At 41.7% G+C, this 21335-nt stretch overlaps 1 protein-coding gene across 1 annotated transcript in view; it reads right to left on the bottom strand.

Moving 5' to 3' along the window:
• Positions 1-21335, bottom strand: part of LOC137322176 (PC3-like endoprotease variant B) — a 633356-nt gene that overhangs the window by 495548 nt on the left and 116473 nt on the right. The window lies entirely within an intron of this gene.

Here is a 21335-nt window from a genome sequence, read left to right as displayed (position 1 = left end):
TGATTTTACTTGCCAATAATTTTTTATGCCCTCTCTTTGCTTTCCTAATTTCCTTTTTAATTTCACCCCTGCACTTTCTATACTCCTCTAGCCTTTCCTGCAGTATTGAGCTCTCGGTATCTGACATAAGCTTCCCTTTTTTGCCGTATCTTACCCTATACGCTCCTTGTCATCTGGGGGGCTCTTGATTTGGCGGTACCATCCTTTTCTTTGTGGGAACATGTTTGGTCTGAACCCTCACTACCTCTCCCTTGAATGCCAATGTTGGATATGACCATTAATGTAAGGGAGCAGAGATTGTTCAGCTGACGTTCTCTTCAATGAGCTGCTGCCAAACAGTTTTTGCTGCAGGCAACTGTTGGATCCTTCCCGCTTCATCGCCATGCTCTGTCATCAGTGTCCTGCATATTTAGATATTGGGTGGAATAGGATGTGGTCAGCCTATGATGGTCCCACTGCTGACACTTATACACAAAGAACGGCCAGTTGGGTGGGGACTCAGAAGGCGGAAGCCTCCTGCGGAACTGTACCTCAACAGACAAAAAGGAGAAAACTGCAAACGCTGGAAGTCTGCAATTCTGTGACCCAGTGCTCCCACTTCATTCTAGATTTTTTTTTAACGTCCTGTTTTCTGGCCATTAAACCGATAACTGCCTCTGTATGACAGGATGTGGAGATGCCGGTGATGGACTGGGGTGGACAAATGTAAGGAGTCTTACAACACCAGATTATAGTCCAACAGTCCCTGACTCCTACCTGTTGGTCTGCCCCCTGTCCTCCTTTGTTTTGTTCTGTTCTATCACAGAGTTTGCTTATTTCCCAGTTTCCTGGTCCACACCTGAAATGTTAACCTTTTCTCTTTTCACATGCTGACAGAGGAATACAACCGGTCTATAATTTCTGTTTTAATTTCAATGAGTTGCTCTAAATTGAAGCAGGGAAAGGTAAAGAAAACCACCATCTGATCCCCAAAAGAAGATAACAGCTTGGAAATTACTCCCTGCGTATCCATTTCTCACATAAGTACTGTAGAGTTTGTAAAGGTGGTTTTATCCCATTTTGCGTGTTTTCTTGCCAGCAGTGGATGCAATGGCAGATGCTAGTAACTAGTGAGCTCCATTCTGCTGATGTGTCGAAATCCACAGCGAAGGATTAAACAATTGTGATAAGCAACAGTTGATTACAAGCAAACATTTGAACATTCAGCTTTCCAGAGAGAGAGAGAGAGAGAGAGAGAGAGAGAGAGAGAGAGAGAGAGAGAGAGTCCACATTGGATATCCCTTCATTCAAGTGCACATAAAAATGCAATTAAAATAAAGATTGCCGGCCGTACAAAACTGGACGTGGTCAGTCAACATTTGAAAGAGGAAGACGGGCTAATCTTTTGGATGAGATCCTTCATCATTTCTGACAAATGGTCGCACCAAAATGTTTAAGTTGTCTTCCTCTTTCAGATGCTGATGTGCATTGAGCATTTTCTATTTTCATTTCAAATTTCCAGCATTTGCGGATTTTTAAAAATCTCTACACATAATGAGACAGACATTTCAGCTGTTATAATCATCACTATTTTTACAAAGAGAAAAGGCATAGATTTAAACAGGAGGAGACGTGGCAATACTAATTCTGTTTCCTAAAGGAATAGTTAAAACTGTGAATGAACTAGATATAATCTTTTAACAGGTTACTCATCTTTTTAATGAGCTGCACAGCTCTGAATGACTGAAGGCGCTACCATTTACAGCAGTGCTCTTAATCAAACTATTCAACTGTTAAATGTTTCCAAACAAAACTAGCAGCATTAGCACAGTGCGTGTCTGTGGCATGAAGGGCAATGTGCTCCAATGTCAACAGAACAATCCTCAAACATGACCGTGCCAAACATTAACAGGTCATTTATAGAAAGTGTTAAGCATTTAGGTATTATAGATGTGAAAAGACAAATAACGGGTTGTTAATAACTATTAAATATTTATTTCACTAGGTGATATTCAGTTTGGTTGGAGTGCCAATTTATCTGAATGATGTTTACTGGCTATGAGATGATTTCAGATTGTTATTTGTGAATACAGAAAGTGAACACATATTTGAAGAAGGAAGGTAGCTCAGTGAATGCAGTCAGAAAAACTGAGATATACTGAGGTAGGAAGCAAGGTCTTACATCAAGGAAACAACTATTATATTTCCCATCTTTTTATGTCACAGGTCAGATCTCTTAGCTAATTGGTTAACACCTCTTTTCAGTATTTTTGTCAGCATTGTTTTAATCCTAGTTATGATCAGACGACTACCAATCTAAGTGAAATAAACTGCCTATTGAGCCAACAGTTCTGACGAGTCATTCCAGGCTAGCATGGCAATTCTTCTTCTCTGTCCCCTATTAAGAATATATGAGCAGAGTATCATTGAATATCAAAAATGTACTTTTATTCTCACATGTTGGTCCCATAATTAACTTTTAAAAACCCACAATAAGCTATATAAACAGAAACAGAAAATGCTGGAAATACTTAGCAAGTCATCTGTGGAGAAAGAAACAGTTAACATTGCAGGTCAATGACCCTCCGCCAGAACTGGAAAAAGTTGAAGATTAAACAGTTTTTAAGCAAGTACAGAGCCAGGGAAAAGGAGGTGAGGGAAGGAAAGAACAAAAGGGAAGATCTCTGATAGGGTTGAGGGCAGGAGTGATTAAATGACAAAAGGGATGATGGTGCAAGGCAAGCAGGGTGGTAATGGGACAAGTATAGAAACAAAAAATGGGTCTAGAGGAGCTGTAAATGGCAACATCCCATTAACAGCACTTGCTGTCTGAAAAAAAGGGAGCAGTGTTTATGATCTGAAGTTATTGAATTCAATGTTGAGACCAGAAGGTTGTAAAGTGCCTAATCGAAAGATGAGGTACTGTTCCTCAAACTTCCGTTGAGCTTCATTAGAACCGTGTAGGAGGTCGAGGACAGAGAGGGAGTGGGACAGGGAATTAAAATGGCAAGTGACCAGCAGGTCAGGGTGACACTTGCAGACTGAGCGGAGGTGTTCAGCAAAGCGATCACCCAATCTGTGTTTGGTCTCCCCAGTGTAGAGGAGACCGTATTGTAAGCAGCGAATACAGTATAGGAAATAGAAAGAAGTACAAGTAAATTGCTGTTTCACCTGGAAGGAGTGTTTGGGGCCCTGGATGGTGAGAAGGGAGGAGGTGAAAGGGCAGGTGTTACAACATTCCGGACTCCACATTGATTTCAATAACTTCAGATCATAACCACTGCTCCCTTTTTCTTTGGACAGCAAGTACTGCTAATGGTTCTGATGTTGCCATTCACAGCTCCACCTTTTGTTTCTTGTCCCATTACCACCCTCCTTGCCTTGCACCATCATCCCTTTTGTCATTTAATCATTCCTGTCCCCCATCCGACTTTCCCTGGCTCTGTACTTGCTTAAAAACTGTTTAACCTTCAACTTTTTCCAGTTCTAACGAAGGGTCATCGACCTGAAAAGTTAACTATGTTTCTTTCTCAGCAGATGCTGCCTCACTTGCTGAGTATTTCCCGCATTTTCTGTTTTTATTTCAGATTTTCAGCATCCACAGTATTTTGCTTTTTATATAAACAGGTATACTTATTCAACAATCAGATCCAAAATCATAACAAGTGAGTTACAAACTTATTCATGCATTGGATAATCCAATGTGTGGCCCCTGTTTACTCCACCTGTGGGAATTAAACCTATGATATTCCTTTCCAAAAATATCCAACGTTGGATCAGTTTTAGAAATTCATAATCGACTAATCCATTGATTGTCATGTCTATGCCCTGATGTTTAGTTTGTTCGCATATTTATGCAAGGAACTACCCATTACTCAAATGCACTACACATACATATTAGAACAGTAAAGTGGGAAACCCAAGTCAGTCATTAAAAGCCAGTTAATACTAGGGCCCTGCTGTGAAGGAAAAATTCTAAATGTAGATGCAGAACCATAATGTGAGCCCTAAGCTAAATGTATATTATAAGTCTAGCTGGTAACATTTTGCACCGACTAGTTGAATATGTACATATCGAAAAATCCATTTAGATGTATAACTGACATATCCAATTCTGTAATATAATCAAAGCTGCACCAAATCCCAGTTTGTCTCTTATTTAGTCAGATGTTCCACCATCATGCAAGGATTATTGAAATGATACTGGTAGTGAGGCAAAATGATTAGTCACTAATGACCTGCTTGTATTTTCTCTGGCTACCTCTTATTCTCGGCGTATGGTTAAGAGAAATTATTTTTCACATCTCTTTTTAGTTAAGGTGAGAAGTCAGCCAGAATTGTGTCTGACTACCACCTGCTGTGTGATTTGGTAATCATCATACAGCAATAACAAGTTACACAGCCGGGAACACACTGCCAAGTGTGTCCAATTCTGCATGGACAGCACTTGGACTATGCTTTGGTAATCAACAGACAGTGTTACCAGGCAACATACTCAGAAGGTGAAGTTGTTTAGCAGGGAGATAGTGTGAAACCTGCAAAAGTCAGTTCAGGATTAAAGTGAGTATTCGAGGAGGTAAGATATCAACACAAATTTCGATCATGGATAGGCACCATGAGTATTCCAAAGAAATGTTTTTGGGGGAAACGGGTAAACTCTGGTTAATATTTTTAGCATAAGCATAAAGTGGATCTGGAAACAATTGGCTTGACTTCCCACTCAGCAGTTGTGCTGGTGGAAGTGAGGCAGATAGGCATGTCTGCCGATCCCCGAGATAACCCCAGTTCCGGCCCGTTTTCCAGCCTTGGGGTCAGTGCCATACCAGAGATCGACTCCTTGGCCTTGCTGGGAAGTTGTGCCAGATTGTTGGCGAAAATATGCAGTTGCAGGCCTAAGGGGCCCACTGTGACAATAAAGAGGTGATCATTGTGCTCCTACACTAAATTCCCATCCGTCAGCTCAGCAGCAACGACGGGGCCGAATGAATTCATTCTACTGTTGTCGGCTCTGAACTAGTTTGACCACTTCAGTCATTTGCATCCTTTTCTACCATATGTCACTCGACATTGTCTATCCAGCGATTCATTGATCTTCCTCAGCTTCTTGTTCCTTGTACCTCTATGAAAGATATTCTTTCCATTCTTGAAACGTGCCCAAACCATTGCAGTTATCTTTCTTGGATCTTCTGCATAAGCGTTGTTTCTTGTCCAAGCCATGTTTTTATTATTTCATTTTTGCTTCTTTGCATCCTGGATACTCCCAGTATTCTTCTCAACCAACTCATCTCTGCCGTTAGTATCTTTTGCTTGCATTGCACCGACTACTAATAATTTTAGAAAAACTAAGGTGAAATCATCTTCTCACATGTTGGGCCTTGTTCTCGGACCACTTGCACAGACCCTTCTTCACCGTCAGCCCTGGTACACCTCTACCGATTTCTGAATGCTGGATGCTGGGCCCTAGTGTTCCTGAAATACAAATGGCGGAAAACACCCTGGAGGCTGGCTGTCTTTCGTTTGCATTTTGTTAGCAAGTATGTGCCCACATACAGGCAGGCAGGCACAGTTTCTTAGGTCACAATTGGCCAGCGGAAAGCGGGGATGGGGACACAGCCCATCTCATCTTCAAGTTCCTTTCTACCTCTGCCTGCCCCAAATCTGCCAAAAAAATCAATGGGAGCTGGGGTGAGGGAGGAAAGAGATGGAAAGCCTAGCCTCGTTAGTAGAGAAGCTAAAGAATAGCAGATGAATTTTAATAAAGGTAAGATGATACATAGTGAGCAGAGAACATGACCCATATACATAACTAAGGTGTGTCCATTAGCAAAGGTGGAAAGGAAATGATCTTAAGCAAATCACTGCAAAAAAATATGAGGCTACTACCAATCAAGGTTAATCAAGCATATATCATGAAAAGAAATGTAAAGAACTAAACTTATTTTGTGCTGGCCAACATTCTTCTCTCAAACAATATCACCAAAAATAAATTAATTGGCCATTCGTCTTGTCGCTGTTTCTGCAGCAGTGTTGTCTGCAAAATGGCTGCCATGTTCACCCACATAGCAGTGACTGATCAGCAAGGGAGTCAAAGGATATGGGGAAAAGGCGGGAAATTGGAGTTGAGGTAAAAATCAGATCAGCCATGATCTCATTGAATGGCGGAGCAGGCTCGAGCGGCCGAATGGCCTACTCCTGCTCCTATCTCTTATGGTCTTATGGACTGAACTTCCATGTATTTCACTGTATCTGAAGCACTTTGGGATATTTGAGAGATACGATACACTCTATATAAATGCAAGTTAATTCTTGCTTTAAAGTAAAGATGAATGGGGGGGTATATTATGCACATTTTAAAATGTGTATAAGAGTTATGAATAATATAAATGGAAGCAGATTATTTAACTTGAGACTGTAGATGCATCATTAGAGGATGCAGGTGGAGAATTAGTGAACCTACACCAAGTTTGAAGATCAGAAGAATTTTTTCTCTAAGTGCAATAAATGTGTTGAAAAGATCGAAGTAATGGCAGCGTTGACTTTAGCATGCTGAAGTGAATTCCATGAAAGAGCCATTCTGAAGATATATAAGGATCTATTTCCTTCTGTGTCCTGCACTGGATTGCTAGCCGATAAAGTACTCCACTGCCAATAACTTGAATCTGCCTATCAAGATCAGGTCAAATTGCCCAGACGTTCCCCTGGTGCAGGCCTGCCTCTTGGCAAAGTCTAGAGTCTGGAAGTGGGGCCTCTGGCTGATGTCCAAAAAACAGCAACCTCAAGGTCTCCAACACTGATCTATGGCCCAATAGCCCTGCAAAAAAGAAAGGGGACTCCTGGGAAATCCTGGGGCAACAGAAAAATCTCAGAGCTGGTATCACAGGTCCCTTATCCACTTTCTGTGCTTAGTGACTGGGAAATAGGTGTTCCCCAGGCACTAAGCATAGGAAAATTTCTGGCACAGGCACCATGTGCCACATGGGCTCTTTCTGTGCTGTAAACTCTGTGATTCTTTGATGGTTGCTGATGATTCATGGGGTTGTTGTTTATTTAGTAAGTTATTCTCACATTAGTTCAGATGTTTCCATGCGCTTTTTACTATTGATGAGATACCATTTTTATTAAAAGTGCAACAAGATGTGGGGAGGTTGTATTGAATAAATATCTCCATGGATTTCACCTCCGGAGAACTTACCAAAACCATCTGCTGATTTCTATCAACACTATTGATAACTGGTGAAAAATACCCAATGAGGCAGTGTGAGTTTGAAGGCCTAACTACAGCGGTGACTTTAATCCAATGCTATAAGTGATAGAACTACAAGGCCACTCCATTACCATTTTAGATCTCTCTGGAACAAATTATTGATCCTAATTCTCTTCTATACAAACAGGCCCAATTCTCCAAAGCTACGAGTTCTGCACTCTCTCACTCTGAGATTGACTCTACCATGAAACCAGTACGGCAGAAAAAGATATTAGCAGCAAGACAAGCTGTGCTGATTGGGATAAATTAAAAGATCATTTGTTAGATATTGTATTCTATATTACTGCCAGCACCAAATGGATGCAATTAGGATAAAATGGGCCCCTGCAGCTTGTGCAATTGAGGGGTTAATAAATGATGAATTCATAATGACTTTTTTCATTAATTATAAAGACATTTAGAGAACACTCCTCAAACAGATGGTCACCAATTCAACTCTGAGTTTCTTTCTTTTATAATTGCATGAAAATAGTTCAAAATATCAAGTTCTTTCAATTAAACCTTAAGGACTGGGGCATTAAGAGAAAAACCTTCCCCAGCAATAGAATGACAGGCATAAAACCATTTCCAAAATATTGTAGTTCCTCTGGGTGTAAAATAACCACTGACAAATGAGGAGAACCAAGCATATTCCTTTAAAATATCATTTTTACAACCATAAACAAAAATTCAATTGATTTGAATGTATAATTTAATACCATTACTCATTCTTAAAAACACAAGCCGCGTTCTGGTCATTACAAGTACAGAGATTGTGCGTGTTAATAGCTGGTTACAGGCCAGCATCAATTAGCACAGCATTTGGGGTGCTTATGAGATACAGGTGTTAACTTTTTGCAGCCACTCAGTGCTCACAATCCAACATGTGAGCCTGAGTGGGAAAATCCACTGAAATGTGCGCTTTAGTCCCTTTTCATTCAATGGTTGCTGACCTGAGTTTTCTTTCCAAGTAAATACTATTGCCTTTTCTTGCCACATTAATAAGAAAGTGAATTTTTTGCATCAATTCTTCATCAGCCCTTTTTCCCATTTATAACAACAACTTGAAGTAATACAATACATTTAACATAGAAAGAAAATCCCAAGGCACGTCACAGAGATGTGAGGAAAAAATGGATTACGAGCTAAAGAATATTATTTTAGAGGCGTGACCCCCTGGGTCAAAGAGGTAGGTTTTAAGGGTGGTCTTAAAGGAGGGAGAATAAGGTGGAAAAGTGGATTGGTTTAGGGAGGGAATTCCAGAGCACATAGTTTGTGGGGAAATTCACATCCTCATGTTCAAATCATTCCATAGCCTCGCATGTCCCTATCTTTAGCCTCACAACCCTCGGCTTTCCTCCAACTCTGGCTTCTTGTGCATCCCTTGCTCTCTTCACTCCACCATTGGCAGCTGTGCCTTCAACCATCTAGGCCCTAAGCTCTAGAAGTCCCTCCCTGCTTTGCCTCCTTAAACCCTACCTCTTTGACCAAACTTTTAGTCACCCATCCTAATATATCCTTCTTTGGTTGGGTGTCAATTTCTGTCTGATTACGCTCCCGTGTAGCACCTTGGGATGTTTTCCTACCTTAAAAAGGAGCAATATGAATGCAAGTAGCTGTTGTTGATGAATGGAAGGTGAAGGCATTTTTTAAATATTCATTCATAGGATGTGGGCATCGCTGGCAAGGCCAGAATTTATTGCCCATCCCTAATTGCCCTCGAGAAGGTGGTGGTGAGCCTCCTTCTTGAACCGCTGCAGTCTGTGTGGTGAAGGTTCTCCCACAGTGCTGTTAGGTAGGGAGTTCCAGGATTTTGACGCAGTGACGATGAAGGAACGGCGATATATTTCCAAGTCAGGATGGTGTGTGACTTGAAGGGGAATGTGCAGGTGGTGTTGTTCCCATGCGACTGCTGCCCTTGTCCTTCTAGGTGGTAGCCGTCACAGGTTTGGGAGGTGCATTTGTAGATGGTACACACTGCAGCCATGGTGGTGGAGGGAGTGAATGTTTAAGGTGGTAGATGGGGTGCCAATCAAGTGGGCTGCTTTATCTTGGATGGTGTCGAGCTTCTTGAGTGTTGTTGGAGCTGCACTCATCCAGGCAAGTGGAGAGTATTCCATCACACTCCTGACTTGTGCCTTGTAGATGGTGGAAAGGCTTTGGGGAGTCAGGGGGTGAATCACTCGCCGCAGAATACCGAGTCTCTGACCTGCTCTTGTAGCCACAGTATTTATATGGCTGGTCCAATTAAGTTTCTGGTCAATGGTGACCCCTAGGTTGTTGATGGTGGGGGATTTGGCGATGGTAATGCCGTTGAATGTCGAGGGGAGGTGGTTAGACTCTCTCTTGTTGGAGATGGTCATTGCCTAGCACTTGTCTGACATGAATGTGACTTGACACTTATCAGCCCAAGCCTGGATGTTGTCCAGGTCTTGTTACATGCGGGCATGGATGGCTTCATTATCTCAGGGGTTGCAAATGGAACTGAACACTGTGCAATCATCAACGAACATCCCCATTTCTGAACTTATGATGGAGGGAAAGTCATTGATGAAGCAGCTGAAGATTGTTGGGCCTAGGATATTGCCCTGAGGAATTCTTGCAGTGATGTCCTGGAGCTGAGATGATTGGCCTCCAACAACCACTACCATCTTCCTTTGTGCTAGGTATGACTCCAGCCACTGGAGAGTTTTCCCCCTGATTCCCATTGACTTCAATTTTACTAGGGCTCCTTGATGCCACACTCGGTCAAATGCTGCCTTGATGTCAAGGGCAGTCACTCTCACCTCACCTCTGGAATTAGTCTCTTTTGTCCATGTTTGGACCAAGGCTGTAATGAGGTCTGGAGCCGAGTGGTCCTGGCGGAACCCAAACTGAGCATCGGTGAGCAGGTTATTGGTGAGTAAGTGCCGCTTGATAGCACTGTCGACGACACCTTCCATCACTTTGCTGATGATTGAGAGTAGACTGATGGGGTGGTAATTGGCCGGATTGGATTTGTCCTGCTTTTTGCAGACAGGACATACCTGGGCAATTTTCCATTTTATCATGTAGATGCCAGTGTTGTTTCTTCCCAGAGTTTAACTGAAGGGGTACGGTAGTCTATTGGATATAATACTGAGTAGTAATCTGTGACTTTGATGTTAATGAAGTAGAGGTCTAGGTACGTTTAGGAGTTGAAAACCATTAAATTCCCTGAGGCAGATCGACTATACCCCAGAAAATTATCGAGAGAGAATTGAGAAAATTTGTGAAGCATTGACACTTCTTTTGAGGGAGTCAATGAAATGCTGAGAAAGTTTCAACAGACTGGAAACATGCAGATGTAGTTCCCATTTTCAAAAGTGTGACTACAGACTCATCAGTCTGACCTCAATAATCAGAAAATTAATAGAATCAATAATTGGAAAAGTGGAGGAGTTCCCTGTAAGAAAATAGCGGAATAAATGACAGCCAATGGTTTTAGAAGCCTGGTATTGGTATTGCCTGAACAATCTCAGACTTTTTCTGAGGAGGAAAGCCATACCTTGACCTGCAGAAGTACTTTGTTAAAGTACCATGTGAGACACTCCTTTACAAACCTGTCAGTTGGTGTAAAAGATAAGTCATGATTTGGATTAGACTAAAGGGAAGAAACCAGAGAGTAGTCATAACAGAGGAGATATTGAGGGAATAACACTCAGGTCCATGCTCAGAACCCTCTGTTCCTGATATACATAAATTACAATGCAATAGAGTCAGAAGAGGCAGTCCAGTTCTTAAAAAAAGAGGTTGGAAAAGTTTGCACCCAAGTTGATCAGTGTCAAATAAAAAAAAGAGAAGAACTTGCACTTCATGTAGCACCTTTCACGATTTCAGGACATCCCAAACCAATAAAGTACTTTTGAATTGTAGTCATTGTTGTTTTGTAGGCAAGCACGGTGACCAATTTGCACATAGCAAACACCAAAGAGATAAATAATCAGAAAATCTGCTTTAGTGACGCTGATTGAGGGACAAATGTTGGCTAGGACACTGGGAGAACTCCCCTGCTCTTTTTCAAATAGTGCCATGAGATGATTTATGTCTATCAGAGAAAGCAGACAGGGCCTTTGTTTAACATTGCATCCAAGAGATGTTAACTTCAACAGCGCAGCTCTTTCTCAGTAATCCTCTGAAGTGTTAACATAGGTTATATGCTGAAGTCTCTTGGGTCGGGCTTGAACCCATGACTCAGAGGTAAGAATGCTACCACTGATCTAAGGTTGACCCCTTGGCTCAATATGCAAGCTACTGTATGGAAGTAAAAATAAGAGAGCACGTATATGCCATGGGCGGGATGGAAACTGCCAAGAGGGAAGTTGAAAGTGGCCTAGAGATGATAACTCATTGCTCACCATGTCTAAGAAGTGTGAGGCAGCAATAAACAAAGCAAGTAGGATTATACTGCCAAATCAATTGAGTTAAAATCCCCAAGGGTCAGTACAGTACCCTGGTCAGGCACACCTGTAGTTCTGCACATCATTCTGGTCACCATGACATGAGGGATCCATCCAGACCCTAAAGGCAGTGCAGGAGAGTAATGAGATTTAATCCCTGGTTTGTGAGAGAAGAGCAATGAGGAACAATTTTATAAGCTAGGACTCTTCAACCTTGAACATTAAAGCGTTACACAAAATACTGAACAGAATAGAGAAAAGAAACCTGAAATAATACTTCCAGATCTTCCAGGGTAGTAGAACAAGAGGCTTTTGGGTTATAAAAGCTAGTTGCACATTAAAAACACCAACAAAGACATCTGGAAGTATTTCTTTATGCAGAGCTTGATCAACAGCTGGAACAGAGCAGAGCATTTTAGTCCAAGATTCTGGACTCATTTGCAAAACAGTTTGATGTTATAATGGGAAGGCAGTAGGATTGCTACTCTGGAAAGATGAGATCAAATGGGCTGAAGGGTCTTCTTCATCCAAACCTATGGTCTGATCTTGTAAACCCATGAAAACAGTACACAAAAAAGGTCACACAAAATTCGCTTTGAATGTGTATAATCTTCCCACTGCTGATCCAGATCCGTCCTCTCTGTGGGTCCTAACGCTTCAGCTCAGAAGTAAGGTGCAAGGAAAGAAAGGGGGGCATTTGTACTGTACAAATTAACTGAGAACAAATTATTAGTTGTGAAAACACAGTAATTACATATAATTTAGCAAAACAGCAACACAACTGCAATATTTCCTGTTTTTAAGATGCTTTCGTCCTCTGCTATTGCACATCAAGATATTCAAAACAATATCTTTTGTAAAAGGCCAATTAGAGGGTACCCATGAAAATGTTGAATGAAGTATATAATAGGCTAGAAATTAGTGTTAACAATAATAGAAGAATGCTTAATGCATTTATGTACATTCTTCTGTCTGCTATTTTAATGGAGATGTTAACCCTAATGGGTTAATACCTCCATTGAAATAGTGACAATGCGCAGTCGTACGAATAGGTTAAGCATTTATCCACAATTATAGCCCAAAGTAATTTCTAGCTTTATACTTCAAAAAATGAGTTTGCTGCTGTTTTTGTCTTTGTGTTTTATTCTCATGGTTTATCATATCTTTCAAACCCCTCATGTTGTAGCCTTGTAACACTCGCCTTACCCATTGTGTATTCTGTACATTACCACAACAAAGTACACAAACTGTGTGTTAAACATGTCCTGATTTTATGTGACAATTAGTAAATAGTATCCATCCATTCCTCACAACAGACCGTGATCCCAGAATTCAGAGGTGTCTTTTCACTTGTATTTTCATGGAAAATTCAATTGGGTGCATAGATTTATTGAAGGACTGTAGCTAAAAGCCACTCGAGAGATGCTAATGCTATTGTGATACTTGAATGTGCGTTACCTATTCCCTCAAAATAACATAACTGTCCTCCCTTCACACCATTTAAGTGGAAGACTCTATAGAGTCTCCACTGTGAATGGATTCACTTACAGCAAGCTATTAAAAACCGCAATGGAGTGATTCTATATTTTTTCTCAAACAAAAAAGGCCATTTAAAACTACACTAGGCCCCTTTTATTTGGCTCTTCATACAACAATATCTTAATTGTAACGATGCTATTCAATGTGTTCAATTTTCCCTTTCATCTTCTGAAAAAGAGATCTGCGTTAGAAGATCAAAGGAAGCATTCAGATCCAAACTGTGCTAGTGGTATAAGTGAGAGCTATTTGTATGCATTACAATTTAATGCAAAAAGATACATCAAAAACATAGTCTGGTTGCTGTCTCTGTTCCCTAAATGAATGTGCCAGTTTTATAGTTACCCGGCCATAGTGAGTGACTCATAGGAACAGGCCATTCAGCCCCTCGAGCCTGTTCAATTAAATCATAGCTGATCTGTACCTCAACTCCATTTACCTGCCTTTGTTCCATTTCCATTGATACCCTTACCCAACAAAAATCTATTGACCTCAATCTTGAAAATTGAATCAGCATCCACAGCCTTTTGGGGGAAGAGAGTTCCAGGTTTCCACTACCCTTTGTGTGAAAAAATGCTTCCTGGTTTCACTCCTAAGTGGCCTAGCTCTAATTTTAAGAATATGACCTCTTGTTCTGGATTCCCCCATCAAAGGAAATCGTTCCTCTGTATTTACCATATGGAGTCCCTTTATTGTTTTAAACAACTCGATTAGATCACTGCACAACCTCCTAAACTCAAGCCATTTTATGTAACCTCACCTCATAATTTAACCCTTTAAGCCATGTTAACATTCTGGTGAATCCGTGCTGTACCCCTTCCAGTAACTTCCCCACAATTAATGTCAAACTGACAGGTCTGTAGCTATCTTGTTTCTCTCCCTTCTTAAATAATGGAAAGGCATTTGCAATTTTCCAATCCAAAAGAATAATCGCTGAATCTAGAGAGCTTTGGAAAATTATGACCCATGCATCTGCAATTTCCTCACCTATTTCTTTTAATAACCTAGGGTGGGAACCATTAGGTCCTGAAGATCTGTCTATCTTAAATCATATTACTTTTTCCATTACCATTTTTTAAAACTTAGATTAAAGCCACTAAGTTCCTCCTCTTCACATAATTTAGGTTCCCTTGCACCTGTAGTATTTTGTCCTCTTCCTCCACCGTGAAAACTGATACAAAGTACTCATTTTAACAAGTCTGCCATTTCCTTATTTTCCATTTTATTCTTGCCTGCATCAGTCTCTAATGGGCCCACATTCCCCTTTACTATTCTCTTACTCTTAATAATATTAAAAGTTTGCTGTTCGCTTTGATAGCCCTTGTAAGTTTTTCTTCATATTCATTTTTGCACCTTCTATTTTTGTATCCCTTTATTGCTTTTGAGAGCTCTCCCAGGCCGCTGGATTTCTACTTTTTTTGCATTTGTGTAAGCCTTTTCCTTTAGTTTGATACAGTTTCTTTACCTTTTAAGGGTTTGTATTGGTTTTGTATCATACCAAATACTTCTTTGAATACTGCCACTGTTTGTCTGCAGGTTTACTATTAACAGTTCAACCCAAATTACTGCAGTTAATTCATTTCTTATCCTCTGAAGTTTGCCTTACTTAAAGTTGAAACCTTGGTTTGTGACTCTCCCTTCTCCCTCTCAAACCTAATATCAAATTCAATCATATTATGGTCACTATTTGCAAGATGTTCTTACAGTCAGAGTGTTAACAATTTTGGACGTTACTCATTAATAAATCCAAGTTATAGTCCAACAATTTTATTTGAAAATCACAAGCTTTCAAATAAAATTGTTGGACTATAACTTGGTGTTGTAAGATTGTTTACATTTGTCAACCCCAGTCCATCACCGGCATCTCCATATTATTCATAAATCCAGTATGACCTGTTCCTGGTTCGAAAATACATTGTTTTAGAAAACTGATACATTCTACAAATTCATTGGGTAGGTTTTAGCCTGGAAAAACAGGTGGGTTGGGGGCGGGGGGATTAAAAATTGCAACAATTTCAAACCTGCCTCCAACCGCCCATTTCCGGTTTTCATGGAAGTGGGCAACCAACCCGCTCTCAGGAGGGGGAGGGGGGTGGGGTTGGTCACTAAAACATCTCAAGGAGACTGCTGGCTTCCATTTTTTCAGGTTTTGTGATTTTAGCCTCTGGGGGCTGGGATTCCTGAGCCTTCTCCCAATAAATGGGAGGATACGGAGAGGTGTAGAGCAACAAAGGGACCTTGGAGTGCATGTCCACAGATCCCTGAAGGTAGCAGGACAGGTAGATATGATGGTTAAAAAGCATACGGGATACTTTCCTTTATTAGCCGAGGCATAGAATATAAGAGCAGGGAGGTTATACTAGAACTGTATAAAACACTGGTTAGGCCACAGCAAGAGAACAGCGTACAGTTCTGGTCACCACATTACAGGAAAGATGTGATTACACCAGAGAGGGTACAGAGGAGATTTATGAGGATGTTGCCAGGGCTGGAGAATTTTAGTTATGAAAAAAGATTGGATAGGCTGGGGTTGTTTTCTTTGGAACAAAGGAGGCTGAGGGGAGATTTAATTGAGGTATATAAAATTATGAGGGATCTAGATAGAGTGGATAGGAAGGACCTATTTCACTTAGCAGAGGGGGTCAGTGACCAGGAGGCATAGATTCAAAGTGCTCAATTTTGAAATGGTGGTAGGTTAGCGGCGGGCGGGCGGGGGGGGGGGTGGGGGGGTGGGGGGTGGCGAAGGTGTGCATGGCAAACCTGAATTTAAAAAAACTTACCATTTCCGGCGCGATCGCAACATAATTGATGGTGATTAAAGTTCTTTCCGGGTTTTGCACCCAGCAGCCAGCCCGATTGACAGGCTGGCTTCCTATAGGAGCTGCAACACGAGGTGGGGGGGGGGGGGGCTTGAAAGAGAGAGAGCGAGACGTCATTCGGCGCGGGGAGTTGGGAGGGGGGGGGAAAAGAGGGAAGATCGATGGGACATCGGGGGGGGGGGGGGGGGGGGAGAGGGGCAGATTGGAGAGGGAGTCATCGGGGGCTGAGAGGGAGACATTGGACATCGGAGCAGGGTGGAAAGGTAGGTTTATTTTGTGCAATGGTTTTTTATGTCATTTATTTTGTTTCTTTTTCCCTGATCTGGCCTTTCATGCCTGGTTTCACCAGGTGTGAATCAGAAGCCCTGGGAAAGCCGCCCAGGTAAGTTAAAAATCATTCTTACTACCTAATATGTCACAAGTGCCTTCAGTACCTCAATGAGGTACATTTGGCTCTTTAATTATCAGCCCGCTGGCTTTAATTGCCGACGGGACCTCCGGATTCGGGATGCCCGCGCGCACACAGGTGCGTCGGTGGGGAACTCGGAAGTTGGCGGGTTGGAGCCGGCTTCCGAACCCGTTCTGCATTTCTGCAATTTTTGCAGCTCCCCCCCCCGCCAATTTACGTTTAAAATCGAGCCCAAAGTATTTGGTAAAAGGATTAGAGGGGAGCTGAGGAGAAATTTTTTTACCCATAGGGTGGTGGGGGTCTGGAACTCACTGCCTGAAAGGGTGGTAGAGGCAGAAACTCTCAACTCATTTAAAAAGTACTTGGATGGGCACTTGAAGTGCCGTAACCTATAGGGCTACAGACCAAGAGCTGGAAAGCGAGATTAAACTGGATAGCTCTTTTTCAGCTGGCACGGACACAATGGGCCGAATGGCCTCCTTCTGTGTCGTAGCTTTCTATGATTCTCCTTCACACCATGTGAAAGGAGGCGAGTTGGCCCAAAACTGCAGGAGGAGTGCTTCTTTCAGGCCCAACAAGCCTACCTGCAGCGACCACCGCCTCCACCCCCCTGCAATGATCACGACCACACACCCACCCCCCCACCAACAATCGTGCCCCCGCAATGACCCCGATCCCAAACCCCCCCCAGTGTCTGACCCTCCCCCGATGACTCCCTCCCTCCCACCGGTGACCCCCTATGCCTGCCGATGCCCCCATGTCCCTCCCCCCCCCCCCCCCCCCCCCCATCCAATATAAGACTTATCTGAACACTTACCCCATCCTTGCTCTTCTCCCATCCGACTGAGGCCAGCCTGTTAATCAGGCCGACCCCTCGGGCGGGAAACCATCAAAAAAAATTTAAAAGACGTCCTTGCATCAAAATCGTACGGACGTCCGGGTAACCTGTACTTCTGGGTTTCCTGTCCATAATTCAACCCTCCCGCCCCCAAACTAAAATTAGCCCATTGTCTTTACTACTTGCACTGTTCTGCTTCTCCCAGTCTATGTGAAAATTAAGATCTCCGATTATAACCACATTGTTTTTGCTACATGCTTCCCTGATCTCCGTGTTTATACATCCCCCCACTGCATCGCTGCTATTAGGAGGTCTGTAGACAGCTCCTACCAGAGTCTTGCATACTTTGCTGTTCCTAAAGTATTTCCCACCTGATCACCCTTACTGAAAACCCTTCTTTCTACTGCAGTAATTGTGTCTTTTATCAATATTGTTACGCCCCCTGCTTTCCTAATTTCCCTGTCCTTTCTAAAGATCCTCTAGCCTGGAATGTTTAGCTTCCAATCATGCTCAGGTTGGAACCATGTCTCTAATAGCTATTACATCATACCCTTTAAGATGAATTTGCGCTTCTAACTCACTTGTTTTATTTTTATTTCTTATTCTACGTGCATTCATATGCAGAACTTTATCTGAGTAATTGTCTCCACCCTGCCCATATGTCCTGCTGGCCTTTTTTCACAATTTTTGTGTAGATTTTCCCCTCCCACCCGCCCTAAGTATTTAAATCTTTCCCCACTGCCCTATTTACCCTTTCCTCAAGGACACAGGTGCCTCTTTAGTTGAGATAAAGGCCATCCCATGTCCCAGGAATCTTAAACCCTCCCTTCTCCACCGTCCTTCCAACCACATGTTCACAATCCTAATCTTTCTCTCCCTGTCTGGTGCGTGGCACTGGGAGTAATCAGGAGATTACTACCCTGGAGGTTCTGCTCCTTAATCTAGAATTTAGCTCCTTGAAATCTCTTTGCTGAACCTCAAACCTGCTCCTGTCTATATCATTGGTTCCCACATGAACCACAACCACTGGCTCCTCACCCTCCCATTCCAGAACCTTTTGGAATGTCCCAAATCCTGGCCCCTGGGAAGCAATATACCATTCAGGATTCTGGATCACTTCTACAAAAGAAACTATCTACCAGCTTGATTATAGCATCCCAACAATCACCACTCGCCTATTCTCACTCCGTGTGCTGTTTTTCCCATGGGTAACACTCGTTCCCCAGTTAATTGTAGTTGCTCATGGTTACCCTCTTCTGTGTCATTCTTTTTGTCCATATCATTGGTCACTAAACAGATACATCTATTAGACAAATCCATCTCCACAGATGATCCCCTGTCTATGCTCACCTGTTGCTTCCTGCCTTGTCGGCCGATAGTCACCCAGTCTCCCTTACCAGCTTCTCTGCCCCTAGCAACCTGTGGGGTGACCACCGTCTGGAACATCTGCTCGAGAAAACTTTCTCCCTCCCAAAAGTTGTGAACGAGTCTAGTTGACAGTCAAGCTGCGCAACTTTCTGATTGAGGAGTGCAACCTTCGTACACTTCATACATGTAAGAGAACTGGAAGATTTGCATTTTTATACCAACTTTCATGACCTCAGGACGTCCCAAAGTACTTTACAACCAATGAAGTACTTCTGAAGTCACTGTTGTAGTATAGGTTGTATTGACCCTGCATGGTACGTGAGTCCAGGCAGGTCCACATCATGCATGTCGCACACTTTGATCGGACAATATAAACATATGCCAGTGGAAATAAAAATAATATCTCTGTAAGTTATCACAGTGACAGGACAACAACACAAAACAGCTTGTAATGATTTGGCTTGCTATTAAAACAGCTCACTTTTGCGGGGGGTGGGGGGAGGACCCATAGAAATGCTCTTAAGAGACTGTTGGCAGTGGACTCTAAGGGTTGGAATCAGCACACTTGGTTGTCAGCAATGCTGATGTGTCAAAAAAAGTGTATCATCAAATGATTTTTGTTGTTTTCTGTTTCTGGTTATTTATTGAACGTTTTGGTTTACTGATGAAACCTTGAGCCAGACGATGTGAGAGAACTCCATTAACATGCACAACTGAGGATCACTGAAGCATCATGAGTTAAATATTATACCAATTGGAAATTAAATCTTTTCAATCTATCAGACCTGAAATCTCTTGAAAATCAATCCCCTCCTGTAAATGCTAAGATGCAATAAATTTGCAGAAATAGAAAAAAAAGATTTTTTACATTTTTTTAATAAAGTGTTTCTTTTAAAATCGGTACCTTGTTAAACTTTAGCTACATTTATAGCTGGCCTTGCCGGCAGTATCTCTTTTTATAAATTCTTAAACAGGGAAAAGGAATTTTGATTAACTTCAACATCCTGTTTGTTGAATATTTTTGTTTAAATCAATGCATGCTGATGACATTAAGGGGGAAACTGGCTTGGAGCCCTTACTGACCTGGACAAAAATGACTGATGCATCTAGAATTAACAGCTTGGAACGAGCGCCATACTAAATTCCAAAACTGAAACAGCTAAATTGGGCTAGTCTGGATTATTGTGCTGAATACCTGTATTTGGACCAATCTAAAAACTGTAAATCTGAGTATAATAAGCATCCCTCACCCTGGACCGCAAATCTTGGGGAAATTTTTAGTATTTCAGATATCTTCTAGTGTCCATGTACAATATGTTCCACTACTTTTGAAATGTTTTTGGTGGCAAAAGTGTATCTTATATGGGGATTTACAGCACTTTTTGTTCGAAGTGGCTCATTCCTTTTTAAACAATTGGTACCACTATTTTCTATAAGTCACCATTGTAACAGTGATGTGTGAAGGGCTGCAAAAGCCACAGCAGCAACATATAAGTGTGCACTTTTCATTTGATCCTTAAAAATTATTTTGAAGGGTCTGTGTCTGTCATGTGCTTTCATGAAGCTAAGCAACTTTCATCCACCTTTTGCTCTTCACTTTTTTCTTCCTCCAACTTTTTTTTGGACGTTGCTTGATTTAATTTTTTAATATAAAACTCTCCCTCTTTTCTGTCTTCCCATCTCTACGCGGTTGTGTGTGAATCTTCAAATTTCTCTCTTGGTTGCTTTCCCCCCCCCCCCCCAAGCATCTCAACATTACTTGTTTAATTTGGTCACTCTGTTTCTGTTAAGCTCCTTGGCATTTTCAACACTCTGTTTCCTTCAGCTCTTTATTTGAAATCACGTCATGCGGAAGCCTAATTGAAAACCAAAAATATAAGCACCAAGAGACCGAAGACCTGAAGCTAACAAAACATAGTAGCCACTGAGATCTAGTCCGCCTCAATTAAGCATTTTCTTTTAATATGCTGTTACAATATTTAAATGAAAAACTACAAACACTGTAAACACTTTTAAAGAATTTATCTGATGGAATTTAACTTAGACAAGTGCAATGTTATGCACGTGTGCAGGACCAATGGATAAGTATACGTACACCGTACAGGGGACAGAACTAAAATCTGTGAAGAAAGAAAAAGATCGTGGTGTCATAGTTCACAACACTCTAAAGGTTCACTATCAATGCTGTGAAACCATATCTAAAGCAAATAGGGTATTGGGTTGCATTCACAGAACTATTCAATATAAAATTTAACATACTAATTTGTCCTTGTACACGACCTTGGTTAGTCCTTATCCAGAATACTGTGTACAGTTTTAGTTCCCGCATATGCTTTGTGTTATTGAGGCTTTGCAAAAGGTTCAGAGGAGGTCCACAAGTTTGATTCCTAGTTTAAAACATCTTAACTACCCACCTAGCAAAAAGCTGTGTCTATTTATTTTTGAGCAGCGTGGACTCGGGTGATTTGGTTGAGATCTATAAATAATGAAGAGAGGATTGTCATTGACAAATTATTTCAATTAGATAGGTTGGGGAGGACTGGGGTCGGGCTTATAAATGACGCAAGCCTAGAACTAGGTACGATGTTGGGCGATTCTACTTTTCCTAGAGAATGGTAGACCTTTGGAAGAAGTTTCTGGCACGTACAGTGAGTGCTGATTCACTGTACGCCTTCAAAAAAGAACTGGACCAGTTCCTGGCTGGGGCAGAGATCCCGTCATACAA

This window comes from Heptranchias perlo, chromosome 5 (genome assembly GCF_035084215.1).
Source record: "Heptranchias perlo isolate sHepPer1 chromosome 5, sHepPer1.hap1, whole genome shotgun sequence".
Classification (NCBI taxonomy): domain Eukaryota; kingdom Metazoa; phylum Chordata; class Chondrichthyes; order Hexanchiformes; family Hexanchidae; genus Heptranchias; species Heptranchias perlo.
The sequence above is the reverse complement of the archived record's forward strand: the minus strand, read 5'-3'. Positions and strand labels throughout refer to the sequence as shown.